The 17,043-nt window shown below is 47.5% G+C and overlaps 1 long non-coding RNA gene across 1 annotated transcript; it reads right to left on the bottom strand.

The window, feature by feature from the left end:
• Window positions 1–220: 220 nt before the first annotated feature.
• On the bottom strand, window positions 221–11,775 carry LOC131279868 (uncharacterized). The gene is made up of 4 exons (XR_009187386.1): window positions 11,185–11,775; window positions 9,367–9,470; window positions 7,546–8,135; window positions 221–4,381 (listed from the first exon to the last, which is right to left on the bottom strand). It is a non-coding gene; the product is annotated as an uncharacterized lncRNA (long non-coding RNA).
• Window positions 11,776–17,043: the final 5,268 nt, after the last annotated feature.

The following is a 17,043-nucleotide window of genomic DNA, read 5'->3' as shown; positions in this document are numbered from 1 at the left end:
TGGTAGGTGGGTGCCCAATCACTTGAGCCACATCTGCCTTCCCCCAGTGGATTTTTGAGTTATGCAAATGTCAAGCCAAGATCCTATTCAGGAATGAGGCCATTTCAGGTGCTAAATTTCTTTGCAAAGTAGGGTAAAAGTGCTATGTACTCTTATGTCTATGTAAACATATACGTTTTAAATAACAAAGGATAAAGAGGAAAAATTCAATACAGAGAGATAGTCTTATAATATGTTTATTACAAGATTAATGATATTTTAAAACTAAAGGTTAAATCTTTAAATAATTTCATATATCATTATATAGTATGATTGTATGTATACATTTATTGGTAATGAATACATTTTAAAGTACATTAAGTTAATCAATTTTAAAGAGTTGCCGATATGCAATAGAGAGGAAAAGACGGATAGGTCAGAAGGAAAAGTCCTTAGGGATGTAGTTTATTTTCAGCATGAGGGAGAAGTACATTAGAATTTACATTCTGTATCTCCTACAGAGGGTAAGGAATTTTGTTCACCAGATCTATATGTATGCTCTGAAACGGGTCTATTAACTTTCAGGTTTTTGTGCTGCATTTGGGTATTTCTTGACGGTAGACGATTGTAAAAACATACATACAGACAGAACAAAGGTTCCTCACTTCTAAAAAGCTAAAAATATCAATGTCTACTATATTATCTTTTGTTGTATAAAAACCATGGTCATATCTTCTCTATGGGCTCAGTACTCTTACATGACTTTTCAGGGTGGATTGTAAGACAGTTAATGCCGTCACTCTCCATTTGCATTAGGGTTCTCTGGAGAAACAGAACCAAGAAGATGCTATACACACAGAGAGAGTGTAAGAATTGGCTCAGGCAGCCGTGGGGACTGGCAAGTCCAAATTCGCTAAGGCAGACCACAAGGGGAATTCTGAGAAAGGCCAGAGACTGGGTCTTTCGTAAGGAAAGTGCTTCCTTAGAGCCTCAGTAGAAAGGACTGTCCTAAGAACTCCAACCTACTGCTATTACAAGGAGCAGACTCGAGGGCAAATGCCTCTCAGTGGGCTGACATCACTGAAATGTGCAGAACAAACTGATCAGGAAGCTGACACTTGGAATTTGCAGGACTACTTCAGCCAGAAATAGCTGACGTAGGAAATAGTCTGCTCTACTGACCTTCTATGGTACCTACAGAAACTAATGTAAGCTGAGGACGCAACAGAAACCCTGAGAAAAATCTTTGCGCCCCAGGTCACTCTGAGCAAAGGCAGTAACAGCTCACTGATGGAGGAATTTGAAAGTAATTACAGGTCACAAGAAAATCCAAACCCAACTCAACTCCTGACTACTGGACTCACCCCCCACAATGATCACTAGTGGCCTGAGTGAAGAAAAGTGCCCATTTCTGCGCATAAATATCATTTACCTCAATCTCTACTCTTCTACGCACGATGTCTGGCATTCACTAAAAAATTACAAGATAGGCAAAAAAGTAAGGAGAAAGAAACCCACGTAATCAACAGATCCAGACTGCAGATGACTCAGCAGTGGGAACTACCAGATAAGAGTTTTAAAATAAATTACTAACATGTTAAGGGAGCTATGGAAAAGGTGAGCAACATGCCCAATCAGCACACTTCAGCAGAGGAAGAACTGGAAACTTAGAGTCAAATGCAGAAACGAGATTAGAGTTACCAGGAGCTGACTTAAAGTGTGCACTGGATCCTGGAGGACAGCAACCCATTCTCAAAGGGCGCAGTCCCAGGATGGCACCTCTTGGTGCTAGCTCCATGCTCCTCGGGCCAACGTCTTCTGCACGGTGTGGTGTGTGGTAAGATGAGCGGATGTCACGGGCATATGCCCATTGCCGTCATTCACAAAGTGGGTCACTTGGTCCAAAACAACGTTACACAGGCCCCCTTGCCCCGAGGTCTCACACACTGCGAGTTCTCGTTGGTGTGGGCTGGGGGCCCTGAAGGCTGGAAAGGCAATTCTTGCCCAGAACACATGTCGGTACCAATCGGTAATAATCACTTCCCTTTCCAAGGGGAGAGGGGTTTGATGTGGTGGAAGGGGTTTGATTGACGTGCCGCCAGTGGCTGACTGAGCTAAGCGTTGCTGGCATATCAGGGGTTTAGCAGTGGCCTCTGTTGTTGGCATGCAACAGCAATGTAGGAAGATCACCCGCCGTGAGCAGGAACCCTTGCTGTTAGGCTCCTGTGTGGCCTCATTTCTGCCAGCACACTACATGATAAACAAGACTATCGTCCAGGCACTCAGATACTCAAGACAAATCCTGGCTGATGTCTCCTGGCTGAGTCATCCTGCCCATGTGGTGGTTTAGAGCCTCTTGGCAGTGCTGTTCTCTCGTGGGCGCTAACGTACAGAGCCTCATGCTTTGTGTCCACTCCCAGAGGTCCTCTGACATGTCACCTCCCCAGCCTCCTTGTTGTTGAACTTCCACCATGCTCCTTCCAGGGCACTGACCGACCATCCATACCATTTGTTTCTGCCCCTACGCCTGTGATAAGTTCCCCTCAGGCCATTCATTGCTCCACGCAAAGTAGATGAACAGATAACTGCACAAAGCTCTGCCCTCAAGGAGGATTTTCCCTCATCACTGTCTTTCAAAACCACCCTGAGTGGAGCTGCAACGCAACAGCGGCCCATTTTGGGCTTGCACCTATGTGGTAAAATGGTGCACCCATGTTATAAAAACGTTTTAGTAATGGAAGACGGTAATGGTGGCACAACATTGTAAAAGCAAGTAATGCCACTGAATCGAACACTTATAAATTGTTAAAAGGGAAATGTTAATACACATTATATATATATTTAACTACAATAAAAATGCAGGTGGGGGAGTGGATGTGGCTCAAGAGGTTGAGCACCTGCTTCCCACATGGGAGGTCCCGGGTTCAGTTCCTGGTGCCTCCTAGTTAAAACCAAACACAAACAACAAGCAAACAAACAAACAAAAAACAACTTAGGGGAGCTGATGTGGCTCAGTTGTTAAGCATCGGCTTCCATATACAAGGTCCTGGGTTCAATCCCCAGCCTCCAGTACCCAAAAAAAAAAAAATGCAGGCAGGAAATAGATGTAGCTCAGTGGTTGAGTCCCTGCCTCCCACATACAAGCTCCTGGGTTCAATCCTGGATATCTCCTTCAAAAAAAAATGCGTGTAAATAAAATTGACAGCTTTTTAAAAATTGCAAAAAAAACTATCCATCCAAGAAGCGAGCATAGGCTCATATGCTCTGAGGCTGGACATTGGAGGCCCTCATAAGGCCATAGGTATGGAGCTGAGGGAGAAGCATCACCGCAACCATGAGAGATGGGTTAGGCGCCTGGATCACCAGTTTTTCCAATTTAATTGTGGTTTTTGGACCTGCTCAAGCCCAATCCCACACTTCCGTTTTACTATGGATAGCTGCTGGGCTCACCAAAATTTCTGATTTCGTGGGTCTGAGGGTAGCCACTCCCTGCGAGGGGTTCTGGCCACGTGGTCTTTTGATGTTCCGTGGCTTCACGCTCAGTTTCAATCAGGGCTCCACAGCCAGCCAGTAGCAGGTTTTCAAATATGTATACTTTTTTGCGGCAAATGGCACGGTCTTGCTCCAGAACCCTAGAGATCTGCCCCGTGCGCGGCCTCTGCACAGGCTCCACGTGGCGGCCTTCTCTACCGTGGCTTCTGCGATGCCCTGGCTTCCGCTGGGGCACCTGGCTCGAGCAGCGCTGCCATAGCACAGCCGGGGCCGCTGAGAGCGTCCTTGTGCTGGGGCCCGCTCAGAACTAGCAGCCTCATGCCACCTGGTAGATTCATCAGAGCCCAGTTCCAAGCACAGGCTATACGGTCCCCCGCACCTGAAAATGCCTACAGAGCTTCCAAGCGGCTGAGGTAAAAGGTGCAGCAACTTACCCTTTGCTGTGGAGGACACGTCTCGGCAAGCCAGACCCTAAGCACGTCATGACTGGGGCGGGCAACTGAAGTTCTCTGCGGGTTTCTCCTCCACCCTTTGACGTGTCCACGGTACTGGCCTTTTCTTCTCTGTGCAAGAAACGGCATTGCTATAATATCACTCCAGTGGACCAGTGAAGTTCTACCAAATGCCGGGGAGTCCAGGGCCCTCTGGAGTACGTGGTGACGGACAGTGGGGGATTGGAGTTCTGGGACGAGCGCACCGACGTGCGCTGTGGTCATCGCGTGTGAAAGCCCGTTGCTCCTCCTTGCTGATGAGTGCTGAGGGAAAGTGACTTCCGGGGCGGTAGCCACACACCGGATACCCAGGCTGGCTGTGTCGCTCAGCCTGCAGCTTAGACGGGGCTGTCACATGGCTACGTTTGTGACAGTCCACTCACTCTGCCGTGATTCGTCCAGATTCTGCAGGGGCCAGACTGCGAATTAAATGGGGATATAGTGAAGACCTCTACCATTGAACTGGTTAAGTTTTTGAGGGTGAGACTAATCTCTGCAGACCCCTGAGATAAGCTATTGCTTTGGATTCACTCTCTTAGTAGACAGAAACATTTTGGAGGCTTCCACTGGCCTTCCTACCTTCAGTCCCTAGTCCACGTCAAGGAATCAGTGCAAGGTCCTGCCAGCGGCCAGAGGTGATCATCCTGATTACAGACTCTGGAAACGGGGAGGGTGGGTGGGATCCATGAGCCCACTGGGAAACTGACTTCACAAAGACTTTATTTCCAGGTACCCACATTCCCCTCCTTTAATAGGGGATGGAGAGGGAAGTGGTTGTGGCTCAACTGATAGAGCATCTCCCTACCATATGGAGGGTCCAGGGTTCAATACCCAGGGCCTCCTGACCCGTGTGGAGCTGGCCCATGCACAGTGCTGCCGTGTGCGAGGAGTGCCCTGCCACGCAGGGGTGTCCCCCATGTAGGGGTGCCCCACGCGCAAGGAGTGCGCCCTGCAAGGAGAGCCACCCTGCGTGAAAAAAGCACAACCCACCCAGGAGTGGCACCGCACATACAGAGAGCTGACACAGCAAGATGACGCAACAACAAAAAAATGGCAACACAGTTTCCCAGTGCCACATGACAAGAATGCAAGCACAAGCAGACACAGAAGAACACGCAGCGAATGGACATAGAGAGCAGACAACAGAGCGGAAGGGGAGAGAAATAAATAAAAATTAAATTAAATTAAATTAAATTTTTAAAAGTTAAAAAGTAGGGGATAGAGGATAGCATATTGACATCTGGCTCCCTGGGTATCAGTGTCAACTCCAACACTGTGTCCCTGGAAATACCTGGGTATTCCCTTTTCCACTAGATGGTACCAGAGTAAATGGCCATAGGTTCCTTAGAGAAGCACTGGGGAAATCAGTACTGAAGATACTGTGCATATGAGAGCTCCAATATAGCCCATACCTAAATACCCAGATTTACCAACTTTTAGCATTTTGCCACATTTGCTCTATCAATCTCTCTCCCCATTATGTAAACGTTTCTAGTAGACGGCAACATCATGCTCCTGCAACACCTAATACCTCCATGTGTATTTCCTAAGAACGAGGATGCTCCCGAAGGCACCACGTTACCTACAGCCCTCAGTGAGAACACAGGCTGCTCGCCAGGTGTCTCATTGTCCCCGCGACATCCCACCGCCCTTCGTCCCTCCTGCCCCTGGCACCACGTGAGGAACAGGGAGAGAGGAAGGGCCCTTCCATCCTGAGCCGAAGCTGCCGCGGCCGGGAGGCACAGGTGGACGGCGAGGCTGCGCCACGGGCCACCTGCCCTCCTCGGGGACGTCGTCCACGCCCAGGGGACTTCCTCCATGGCCAAAAGCGTCTTCGCTGCCTTGTGGATACGGCGAAAAGGCAAGCAGATGCTTTCAGCGTCTCCTTCAGAGCACTCCTAGCACGGAGGCCCCTTTACCCAAAGTATCCGAGCTCATCCTCCCCTTCAGTCTGGACGCGTGGACGGCGCCTGGACAGCCCGGTGTCTTGGAGAGGCAGGGTGGGGGCTGTTCTCCCTCAGGGCACCGCGGCCCCGTGGCACCTGCCCCGCTGGCTGGGTGAAGGTGTCCGCTGGGACGCGCGTCCTGAAGGCGGGGAGATTGCGCTCCAGGGATCCAGCCTAGAACACGGGTAGATGTGGAAGGGTCTGCAGGGCGCTGGTAAAATGCCTGCAAGCCCAGGCCTGGGTGTTGCTGATAGCCCTCCCACACGGGGAAGGGCTTTTCAGGCGCTGCTGCCGTGGATCCTTGTTCCTCGAAATCTTTAACAAGCAGCTTCTCTCCTTAAAAACGTGAGCACTGGCCCGCCTTACGCTGGCCCCCCGGGGGACGGCATGCAGGGTAAAGTTTGGAAAGCGCTGGCTGAGTCATCCTGAGAGGAAGCTATAAATCACCTTCTCCCAACCCCCAACGAGCTTGCCCAGGAAAGACAAACATTACAATTTTGTTTATTCTAATACTAGTGTTGATGTCAAGCAGGTCAAAAAATACCCCAATTATTTCCCATCAATATACATGATCCTACTGGTTACACTGTATCTCTTCAGTCCTCAAGAAAGATATTGAAGAAATTTAGTGTGTTAAAAGCCAAACTAGGCCCTGGTTTGCAATATTCACCCTATGGAAAGTATATTGAAAACCAAACCAATATTTCTGAATGCAGATTATTAAAAGTAAAACACCTCCTAAAAAAGCCTCAGTTTGTCATATCTTATTTTTCTTGTACAAGGTCTTATACATTAAATGGATGAATATTTGTGAATAAATATCATTCCAATTTTTAAGATCCAAAGGCAGATCATTAAAGGACTTTACTGATAATTACAGAATTTTAATATTTATAGACATCTGTCACTTTACATTTTAAGATAGTCTTACCATATGTGCTGCTTTCTTTTAATTCTGGTAATTAAAGTTTATTAACATATACTGTGAATATGTAGCCGCTAAAGCTCTCAAACTGATTATTTATCAGTAGGTTTTCTTACTGACAAGCTTTTAGTTTTTAAGAGGTAATCATTACAAAGGTTGAATTTGTGCTAGAAAGTTATTCCTCTTTTGGTAAAAATTTGTTGTGCACATTTCAGGTCTCTTAAATCGGGTCTAAAAATGTACCTTACAGCACTTCAAGTGTGTGGCTGTGTTTAGGTTACAGCTCGACTTGATATCATTATTTATTATGTGAAATAGATCAGTAATTTGCTAGAATTTCTGCCTAATAAGTACAGCTTTTTTTTTCCCTTTCTAATCTTCACTAACTTTTCAGTTTTGCCTGCGGCAACTCTGAAGACACAGTGCTCCTGTTGGGAAACGCCCCTGGCGCCTCCAGCTTCCTCTCACATCAGGTACAGTATCCAGATTGACTACTGCGTGGTTGGTCTAGAGAGAGCTGCATTTCTCTTTTGAGTCTGTCTAAAGATCGCCATAGGTTGGCTTTGATTCTGCACTATTTTGATCAGCCTTTAAACTAGTAAAAATGCTAGATTTTTTTTTTTAAGTTTTAAGTGCTATAGATAACAACTCCCCAATTTTCTTAAAAACAGTCTATCATTTGAGGTAGGCTGGGAAAGGGAGAGTAACTTACCTAATCACTGTCGTATGTACGCGTTGCATGTCCTCTAGATGTACATTACGGCTGAGGAAACCTAAGACCTGGACCCAACAGAGCAGAATATCTGGCTGGGAATGAAACAATAACATGTAACACCCAATGGTCTTGGAGGTGATATCATAAAATAACGAGACCGATGATCATGAGCTCGGACTGATTTTTGCTGCATCATGAACTCTGTTAGGACAGAGACCACGACTACATCATTCAATAAAACACTCAAAGTGGCTTAACAGAAATCAGAAGCTATTGTTTCCCGTAACCGAGACGTCCATTGGATCTGCTTCCAGATTAGCCTGAAATAGTGCCGGCAGGCTTCCTCTCTCAGTAGGGCTTCCTCTGGGTTGGCTCTTTCTCAGATGCTCAGGGTGGCATCTTCTAGCTCCAGTTCCCCGAAGCTCTTGTCTTTCTCCTCCCGGCGGCAAGATCCAGCAGAGGAAAGGCATCGCAAGCTTCATATCCTTGGAGCACTAAATCCAGTAGAGAGGACAAGCTGCTCTTTCTCAGAAGCCTCAGTAGTGCCTTCCTGTCCTCTTGGCTCTAGCTGGGTGAAACGCTGACCCCTGAACCCATCAATGGGTAAGAGAGATAGGAAATGCTGATTAGCCTGAGCCAAAATGAACTCATTCCTACCATCAGAGGTGGATCAGTCCCATACAAACCTCAGCAGTGGACTGGAGCAGAGGTTTTCCATGGGCATTGGGAATAATGTTTCCAGAATGAGATAACATGGAGACTGGACTACCAACATTACCTGTCCTCTACAATGACTTCTATTCATTTGCTCAACAAAATATGCTAAGTTGTATCTACTTGTGCTGAACAGTCAATGTGCTGCCTTTTGAAGAGTCACATATAGAAGACACACCATTCCCACGCTCACGGAACCTCTACGAGATGGCTCTTTCACATCGGTGGTAACTGGGGCTGGCTGTCAGCTGGGAGCTTGGCTGTTTGGGTGGAGGGGGTGAAGGTAAGACCAAGCTACCAGTGATGTGGACTATGGGTAGAAGGCTCTTTGTCTCTTCAGAGATAACCCAAACTGTTTGACTTGTGGGTATGGAATGGTAAGAGGCTGCAGTCCTGCCCTTAGGGACAATGGCAACTGCTCCAGTCCCAGGAAACAGTTTAACAATGCAAGGGCTATAAACTTTAAGTATTTAGGGAAATGCAAAAAGTAAATATGCTAAAGGCTTATCTAGAATGTCTGGAGTCCATGCTAAAAGCTTACCTAAGATGTGGAAGATATATATGCTAATTGAAGCCTATTGAACTGAAACAAAGCGACCATTTGGCCTTTCCTCGTGGTATAAAAGACATTTGAAAATCTTGTTCAGGGCTCGGGATTCAAACAGAAAGCTCCCGAGTCCGGCCGGCCGTCAATAAACCATTTTTCCTTCTCAAAATCATTCCTGAGTCCTGGCCTCTCTATACTCAAGTAATTGAACTTCTCTCAAATTCTACAACACCAGCATTTCTAGCTTGGGGTAAACCTGGGATGGCACAGCCTTCAGGTCTTTCCTACCCTTTCTCACCCACGCCATTTCCTCTCATTGTAAGCTCTGCCGTGCTCTGGTGCATATCTTGGCCCCACCAGTATGGAAGATCACCGCAGCAGGGGCTACTTTGTCCAGACTTGGCAACTCAGCCCTTGATCTGGATCCACATAGAATAAATCTGATTCTTGGCAGGTAGGGATTTAAGGAGTCCTAACATGCTACCTAAATGATCTAGCACCTTAAATTCTTCTTTAATTCAAGTATTCAATAAATGTTTCTTGGGAAGCAGATGTACCTCAGGCAACTGGGTTTCCACCTATCACATGGGAAGCCACTGGTTCAGATCCTGGTGCCTCTTGAAGAAGACAGCGAGCTGGCACGATGGGCAGGGGTGGCAAGCTAACACAACAAGAGACACAAGAAGAAAAAACATAATGAGAGACACAACAAAGCAGGAAGCAGAGGTTCCCAGTGCCTCCTAAAGAAGACAGCGAGCTGACACAGTGGGCAGGCAAAGCAAGCTGATGCAACAAGATAATACAACAAGAGATGCAGGGAGGAAAAACATAATGAAATATACAACAAAGCAGGGAACAGAGGTGGCTCAAGCCATTAGGCACCTCCCTCCCATACCAGAGGCCTCAGGTTTGGCTCCTGGTGCCTCCTGAAGAAACAGGGAGGGAAGTGGATGTGACTCAACTGATAGAGCATCTGCCTACCATATAGGAGGTCCAGGGTTCAAACCCAGGGCCTCCTGACCCTGGTGGTGAGTTGGCCCACGCATAGTGCTGCCACACACAAGGAGTGCCATGCCAAACAAGGGTGTCCCCCATGTAGGGGAGCCCCCTGTGCAAGGATTGCACCCATAAGGAGAGGCGCTCCGTGCGAAAAAAGCACAGCCTGCCCAGGAGTGGGGCCGCACACATGGAGAGCTGAAGCAGCAAGACGACGCAAGAAAAAGAGACACAGATTCTCAGTGCTGCATGACAAGAATGCAAGCGGACACAGAAGAACACACAGGGAATGGACACAGAGAACAGACAATGGCGGGGGGGGGGGAATAAATACATAATATAAATCTTTCAAAATAAATTAAAAGTCATTATTTCTCCTTCTCTTCATTTTCTGGTAATGAATTTAGGAAGCCCTAGCGTGCTGACTTTTTATTTGGTTTGGTAATCGGATTCTTGGTTTGTACCTTGACACTTCCCAGTACCTAGCTTTCTGGTTTCCCTTTTCCGGAGTCGTCTTCTGCCTGGTGCTGCTCTTGGCTGGAACCAGCACCCTACGTGCACCTGTCGCCTTGGGGTGGGGGGTGGAGGCGCTGCTCCTTCAGCCAGCGGGCTCTCCATCAGGCCTCATGACCTCGCGCTCCTCGTGCGCTCCGTGTGCCCGAGCCGCCGACTGCCAGCCCTGCCCAGCCCGCCCCCGCCGGCCGTCCCGGCCTCGGCGGTCCCGGCTGCTTCCCGTTCCTGCCTGCTCTGGCAGGAGTTACTCCAGTTCTGGGCTCCCTGTGGTTTGGCCTGTTTCCGTGGCTTACCCTGAACTCACACATGCTGGAGCCGCGGACGCCTCCAGGCAGTGGGAAACGTTTCCTGCCTGCCCTTCTGCCCGAGGAAGGCGTTTCCCACCCAGCCCCGAGCGAGCCGAGGGGTTTGAGGAGATGCACACACGGCTTCCACTGTGCTGAAGGAAACGAACGAGCAAGCGCTTGTGCAGAAAGAACTGGGGGAGGCAGCTGTGGCCCAGTGGTTGGGGCGTCCGTCTACCACATGGGAGGTCCGCGGTTCAAACCCCGGGCCTCCTTGACCCGTGTGGAGCTGGCCCATGTGCAGTGCTGATGCGCGCAAGGAGTGCCCTGCCACACAGGGGTGTCCCCCACGTAGGGGAGCTCCGTGCACAAGGAGTGCGCCCCGTAAGGAGAGCCGCCCAGCGCGAAAGAAAGTGCAGCCTGCCAGGAATGGCGCCACACACACGGAGAGCTGACACAACAAGATGACGCAACAAAGAGAAACAGATTCCCAGTGCTGCTGACAAGAATGCAGGCGAACACGCAAGACACACAGCAAATGGACACAGAGAGAAGCAAATAAATCTTAAAAGAAAGAAAGACCTGCGGGGGCGCCGTCTGGGCGCTGAGCAGGGCGCCGTGGAGCACCCCTGAGGGGCGCCTCTGTCAGGGGGACTCCTTCACCCACACTAGCTCCGGCTCTCGGCTCAGGGCCCGCGAGCCTGCGCCCTCCTGGTCCGTTCTCGCCCCCTGCCCTTGCTAGTTGGAGCAGCTGTTCTCTTCAGTCCCGGTCGGCTTCCGGTTCCGGTTCATCCGCTCAGCACAGACCACGGGCCCTGAGCTGACTGCTCCACAGACTCCCGGCGCCAGCGTCCCGGGCTGCGGGTCCCTGGGGTCACAAGGCCGCGGCTCGTGGCCGGGCGGCCCCTGGGGAGCCGGAACGGCTGGGGCGGCCTCGGGTGGCCCTCTAAGAGGGAGAGGGCCAGTGCGTCCCGAGCGGCCTGCGGGCGGCGCCCGGCGGCGAGGAGGCGGCGGGAGGGAGGGCCGCCCGCCACCCGCGGCTCGGAAGCGGGGTGCGAGGGCGGCGGGGCGGAGCGCCCCGAGTCGCGGCCGTGGCTCTCGTCGCGCGTGGCTGCCCCGCGCTGTGGGCCTCGCGGCCGTGTGCGCGCGCCCCAGGGGCGGGCAGCGACGTCGGCGGTCCCCTGCACGGCCGCCCTCGCGCTGCCGCTGCTCAGTGAGTGCCTTCTGCTCTCACGGCGCAGCCCCCCGGAGACGCGCCAGCCCCCAGCTCCTGGCGTTCCCACCGCTCAGCCCAGCACCTGCATAAACACGTCCCTTCCACGACGGGAAAGAATGAAGGAGGGAGAAGTGCGTGGCGGGAAGGGAGACCAGAGTTCTAACAGCGCGGGAGCGGGGGAAAACCGGAGTTTCAGCAGGGAAGGCGAGGAATGCTAACGCTGGGACGCGGCCTGTCTAGGCGGAAGCGCCGGAAACTCCACACTGCTGCGTTCGCTGGAACGTCTGGGCCTGCAGACGCGCCCGCGCCCCCCGGCTGGAAGCTAGCGGGCTCCCTCGCGTTAAGACCCTGGGTGGGGCAGTGCTTGCCTCCGCGGGAGCTGCCTGCGCGTCTGCTCCCGGCCCCAAGAGCCGTGATGAGGGGCGAATACCAGCTCCCGCTGACCGGGAGGCGCTGGCCCGCGCGGGGACTCTCTACGGGCTCCCAGCAGGTGCTGGCCAGGGTCCCTGGACGAGCACTGGGGGGGGCTGGGTCAGTGGGCTAGCTCGTGAAGCTGCTTGAAGGGGCTTGTCAATACGGGGCTTCTCCTAGACAGAGGCGGTAACACCCTGGCAAGGGTCCCAGGAGTCGGGCAGAATAAGCCACTTGAACAACAATCAGAAACTTGGAAAGCATCTTGGCATGCGTAAAATGAAGATGGAGAAAAGAGCCAAAAGGCTCCAGAAGTGGGCCTATGGAATTCATCTACCGAATGAGGCCGTGGCCGTGCTCCCTGGGGGACACCGCGTTTCTAGAGGTGATAAGGAAAGCCTCGTGAGGCGTGCAGCATGCTTAGAGCCCAAGGGTGGCGTCGACAGGAGACGCTGTCACAAAACTGAGCTCTGTGGGCACGTCGGGGATAAGGGCACCGCCAAATGGCTGGGGTCCTCTGGTCAGAATCTAGATGGCCTGATTACTGGGAGGACAGTAAGTCTGCAATGACAGCGGAGGATCCACACAGATGTGTAGCAGAACCTGGTGTTTCCAGGGCCAAGATAAATGTACAGCCAAAAGGGGTATGGTTTAATATACAGGGCATGCTAAGAGTCTCAGGGGGAAGCGGATGTGGCTCAAGCGATCAAGCTGCCGCCTACCACATGGGAGGTCCCTGGTTCCGTCCCCTGTGCCTCCTAAAGACTGCAAGCTGTTGCAGTGGGCAGACATGGCCAGCTGAGGCAACAAGAGACACAAGAGGAGAGGCATAATGAGAGACACAACAAAGCAGGGAATGGAGGTGGCTCAAGTGATAAGGCACCTCCTTTCCATATCAGAGGTCCTGGGTTCAGTTCCTGGAGCCTCCCAAAGAAACAAGGAGGATGAACAGACACAACAACTGCAAATTAAAAGGGAGTGGGGAGAAATAAATTTTTAAAATCTTTTTTTTTAAAGTCTTAGGGTACTATAGCAGTTTGATATGGTTATGAATTCCAAAAATAGATATTAGATTGTGTTTGTAATCTGGTCTGTACCTGGGCATGATTGAGTTATAATTGGGGCTTTGATTGGGCCATGTCATTATGGCGTTGAGTCCCTGGTGGGACTCACAGATGAAAGTCATGGTAAAGGACAGAGTCGAGGCTTTTAATGTTGGAGTTTTGATGTGGAGGTTTGATGCTGAAGCTGGAGCCCCAGGGAGAGAGAGACAAAGCTGTTTGCCTGATAGTCTACAGCTGACCTTGTGGAGAAAACAGAGGAGCTGAGCCCAGAGGAACCCAGGAAGCCTGAACCCTCACAGATGTCGGCAGCCATCTTGCTCCAACACGTGAAAATAGACTTTGGTGAGGGAAGGAACTTATGCTTTATGGCCTGGTATCTGTAAGCTACCCCAAATACATACCCTTTATAAAAACCAGCCAATTTCTGGTATGTTGCATCAGCACCCCTTTGGCTGACTAATATAGGCACCAACTAAGAAAAGGCCAGGACCACATGGCTTCACTGGTGAACTTTACCAAACATTCCAAGATTAATACGAATCCTGTTCAGACTCTCCCAAATTTTTGAAGAGGAGGGGTCACTTCCTTACTCATTCTATGAAAACAGCATCACCCTAATACAAAACCAGATAAAGGTATCACAAGGAAAGAGTACAAACCAATAACCCTTAGCAATGTAAATACATTATTGTCTCATTTGATGAATTCTCTGTACCATCACTTCCTCTATTGTTTCCATTTATTTTTCCATTTAACATCCAGATGATCCAAACAAAACAAAACAAAACAAAAAAACAAGTTCAGAGAATTAGATCACAAACACCTGTGGGCCCACTACTCAACTCTTGCTGAAATTTTGCTTTTTGATTTCTTAGGAAATAAAAATTAGGTCAAAGAAATTCTTTTCTATTCCTATTTTAGTTTTAAAAAATGTTATCACGAATTGGTCTTGAGCTTATCAAATGCTATTTCTGTTTATTCCAAGATGCTCTCATTTTTTCTCTTTTAATCTGTTAATGTGGCAAAATAACATAAACATAGTTTTCTAATTTTAAACTATCTTTGCACTGTGGGATAAATCTAATTTGTTCATGATGGATTCTTTTATTTATATGTTGCTGAAACTCGGTCAAAATTTAACTGTTCAAAAGTGAGATTATAATTTTCCTTTCTTGTACAGTTCTGGTCAAAATTGTATTAGGTAGTAAAATATATTGGGATGCATTCCCTCTTTTTATATTTAAAAAGAATTTTTTATATCATTCAGATCACCATTTGTTGCACACTTAAAACTCCGGGGTCAGTGGGTTTTTTGATGGGTTGATCTTTAACTACTGATAAAATTCTTCCATCATTATTGACATAGCCAGAGTTTTTGTTTCTTCTTTTTTTAGTCTGTTTTGATAAGTTTTATTTATTTGAGGAAATTGTCTATTTTATCGGTTTTCCCATTTATTGGTATTAAGTTGTGAATAGCATTCTCTTATGGTTTTGACAAGCTCTACCGTTCTGTGGCAATGTCTCTCCTTTTAGTTCTAGTAGATTTATGTGTGTGCTTTATCTCATTTTTAACTGCTTAATCTTGCTTGCTGGCCTTCCCGTTTTAATAGTTTTTTCAATGAATCAGCTTTGAGTTTTATCACCTTCTCTATTGTTTCTTTGTTTTCTATTTTATCAATGTATGCTTTCTATTAATTCTTTGCATCTACTCTTTTGGGGTTAACTCTGTTGAGCATTTTTCTCAATAATTCTGAGTCTTTTTTTTTTTACCCAGATATAAGCATTTAAGATGAAAATTTTCCCACTCAATGTCACTTTTGAAAAACTCTGTACATTTTTATGTGTATTATTTTCATGATCATTCAGTTATCTACATATTTTCTAACTGAAAATATGAAAATAACTGAAAAGTTGTTTTGGGTTGTGATAGGCGGGGTTCTGCTTCTCGGACAAGTTATTAGATCATTCTGTGCCTCTGTTCAATTATCTATAAAACAGAGGTAAGCAGAGTTCATATCTCATGGGTTTGTTATGAGGACAAATTAGCAAATGCACGCAAAATATGTAGAAGTGTGCCTGGTTCATAGTTATTCTTTGATTACTCTCGATGATTATCATTCCATTATGATTTTTTTCTTTGATTCCTTACTTTTTTAAAAATTTCCAAAAATATGGTACCTTTTTTGCTTATTTTTTATTGTTTTCAAATTAATTGCATTGAGGGAAGAGAATATGGCTATTATGACACAAATGTTTTGGTATTTGTTGATATCTCCTTTGTGACTCCAAAACATGTTGCACTTATCCTAAAAATAAATTCTGTTCTCTAATTGTGGAGCATAGGATTTTATCTACAGGCATTAGATGGTGCTTGCTCTGTTAGTAAAACTTATTTGTTCTTGCTAAACTTTTGTTTGCTTGATCTATCAATTAGAGAGACAGATGTGATTTTAAAAACCTTCCATTATGATGGTGCTTTTATTTCTCACACCCTTCTGTCAATATTTATACTTTACATTTGAGGCTATGTTAATAGGCTCATACAATTTCAGACTTATATTTTTAGATGAACTGTTCCGTTTTCATTATTTAGCTATTTTCTTTATGTCTAGTAGTTCTTTTGCCTTCAAATTTTTTATGCACAGTATTGATATAGCCCCATCAGTGTTGTTGGTTTTATTTTATTTTTTCTAATATTTGCTTGGTTCCATATCTTAGATTCTTTCCTTTCAACCTTTCTGTGTCATTATGTTTTAGGTATACCTCTTGTAAATAAGAACACAGCAATTCAGCTTTTTTAAATACAATTTTTAAATAATGGTGGGAAGCGGACGTGGCTCATCTGATAGCACATCTGCCTACCATTTGGAGGGTCCAGGGTTTGATCCCCAGGGCCTCTTGACCCATGTGGAGCTGGCCATGCGCAGTGCTGATGCGCACAAGGAGTGCCCTGCCACGCAGGGGTGTCCCCCGCGTAGGGGAGCCCCACACGCAAGCCTCACCCGAAGGAGAGCCGCCCAGCGCGAAAGAAAGTGCAGCCTGCCCAGGAGTGGTGCCACATACACGGAGACCTGATGCAGCAAGATAACGCAACAAAAAAGAGACACAGTTTCCTGGTGCCACCTGATAATACAAGTGGATGCAGAAGAACACACAGTGAATGGACACAGAGAGCAGACAACAGGAAGGAAAGGGAGAGAAATAAAATAAATCTTTAAAAAAATAAAATAAACGATAGTGTATTCTCTTTATGTTTATTAGAACTAATGATATATTGTATTTATTTCTACCATCGTGTTTTTGTGCTATTTTCCAAGCTGAGTTTTTGTTTGTTTGTTTGTTTTTGTTTTCATAGTAGCAGGAGAATTTAGTGTAAAGTGAAAGTACACACTTAAGACAGGAGTGTGGGCGTGCTCTTATGAGTTGCATGAGTCGCCCCTCAGCTCTTGTTTATCTGAGAATATCTTAATCTCTCCCTTGTTTTTGAAAGAGAGTCTTGCAAGTCTTGACTGGCAGTCATTTTACTTCAGGATTTTAAGTATTTCAAGCTACTGTCTTCTCGCCTCCACAGTTTCTGAGAAGAAATCGTGTTCAATCTATTGGGATTCCCTTGTACGTAACATGTTGCTTTTCTCTTGCAGCTTTCAGAACCTGCAAATTGTCTTTTACATTTGATAGTAGAATCAATACGTGGCAGGGTGTATTTTTCTTCATGTTTATCCTGATTGGTGTTTTCTAAGCTTCTTGGAT

Source organism: Dasypus novemcinctus, chromosome 1 (genome assembly GCF_030445035.2).
Source record: "Dasypus novemcinctus isolate mDasNov1 chromosome 1, mDasNov1.1.hap2, whole genome shotgun sequence".
NCBI lineage: Eukaryota > Metazoa > Chordata > Mammalia > Cingulata > Dasypodidae > Dasypus > Dasypus novemcinctus.
This window is presented reverse-complemented; position numbering and strand designations above follow the sequence as displayed.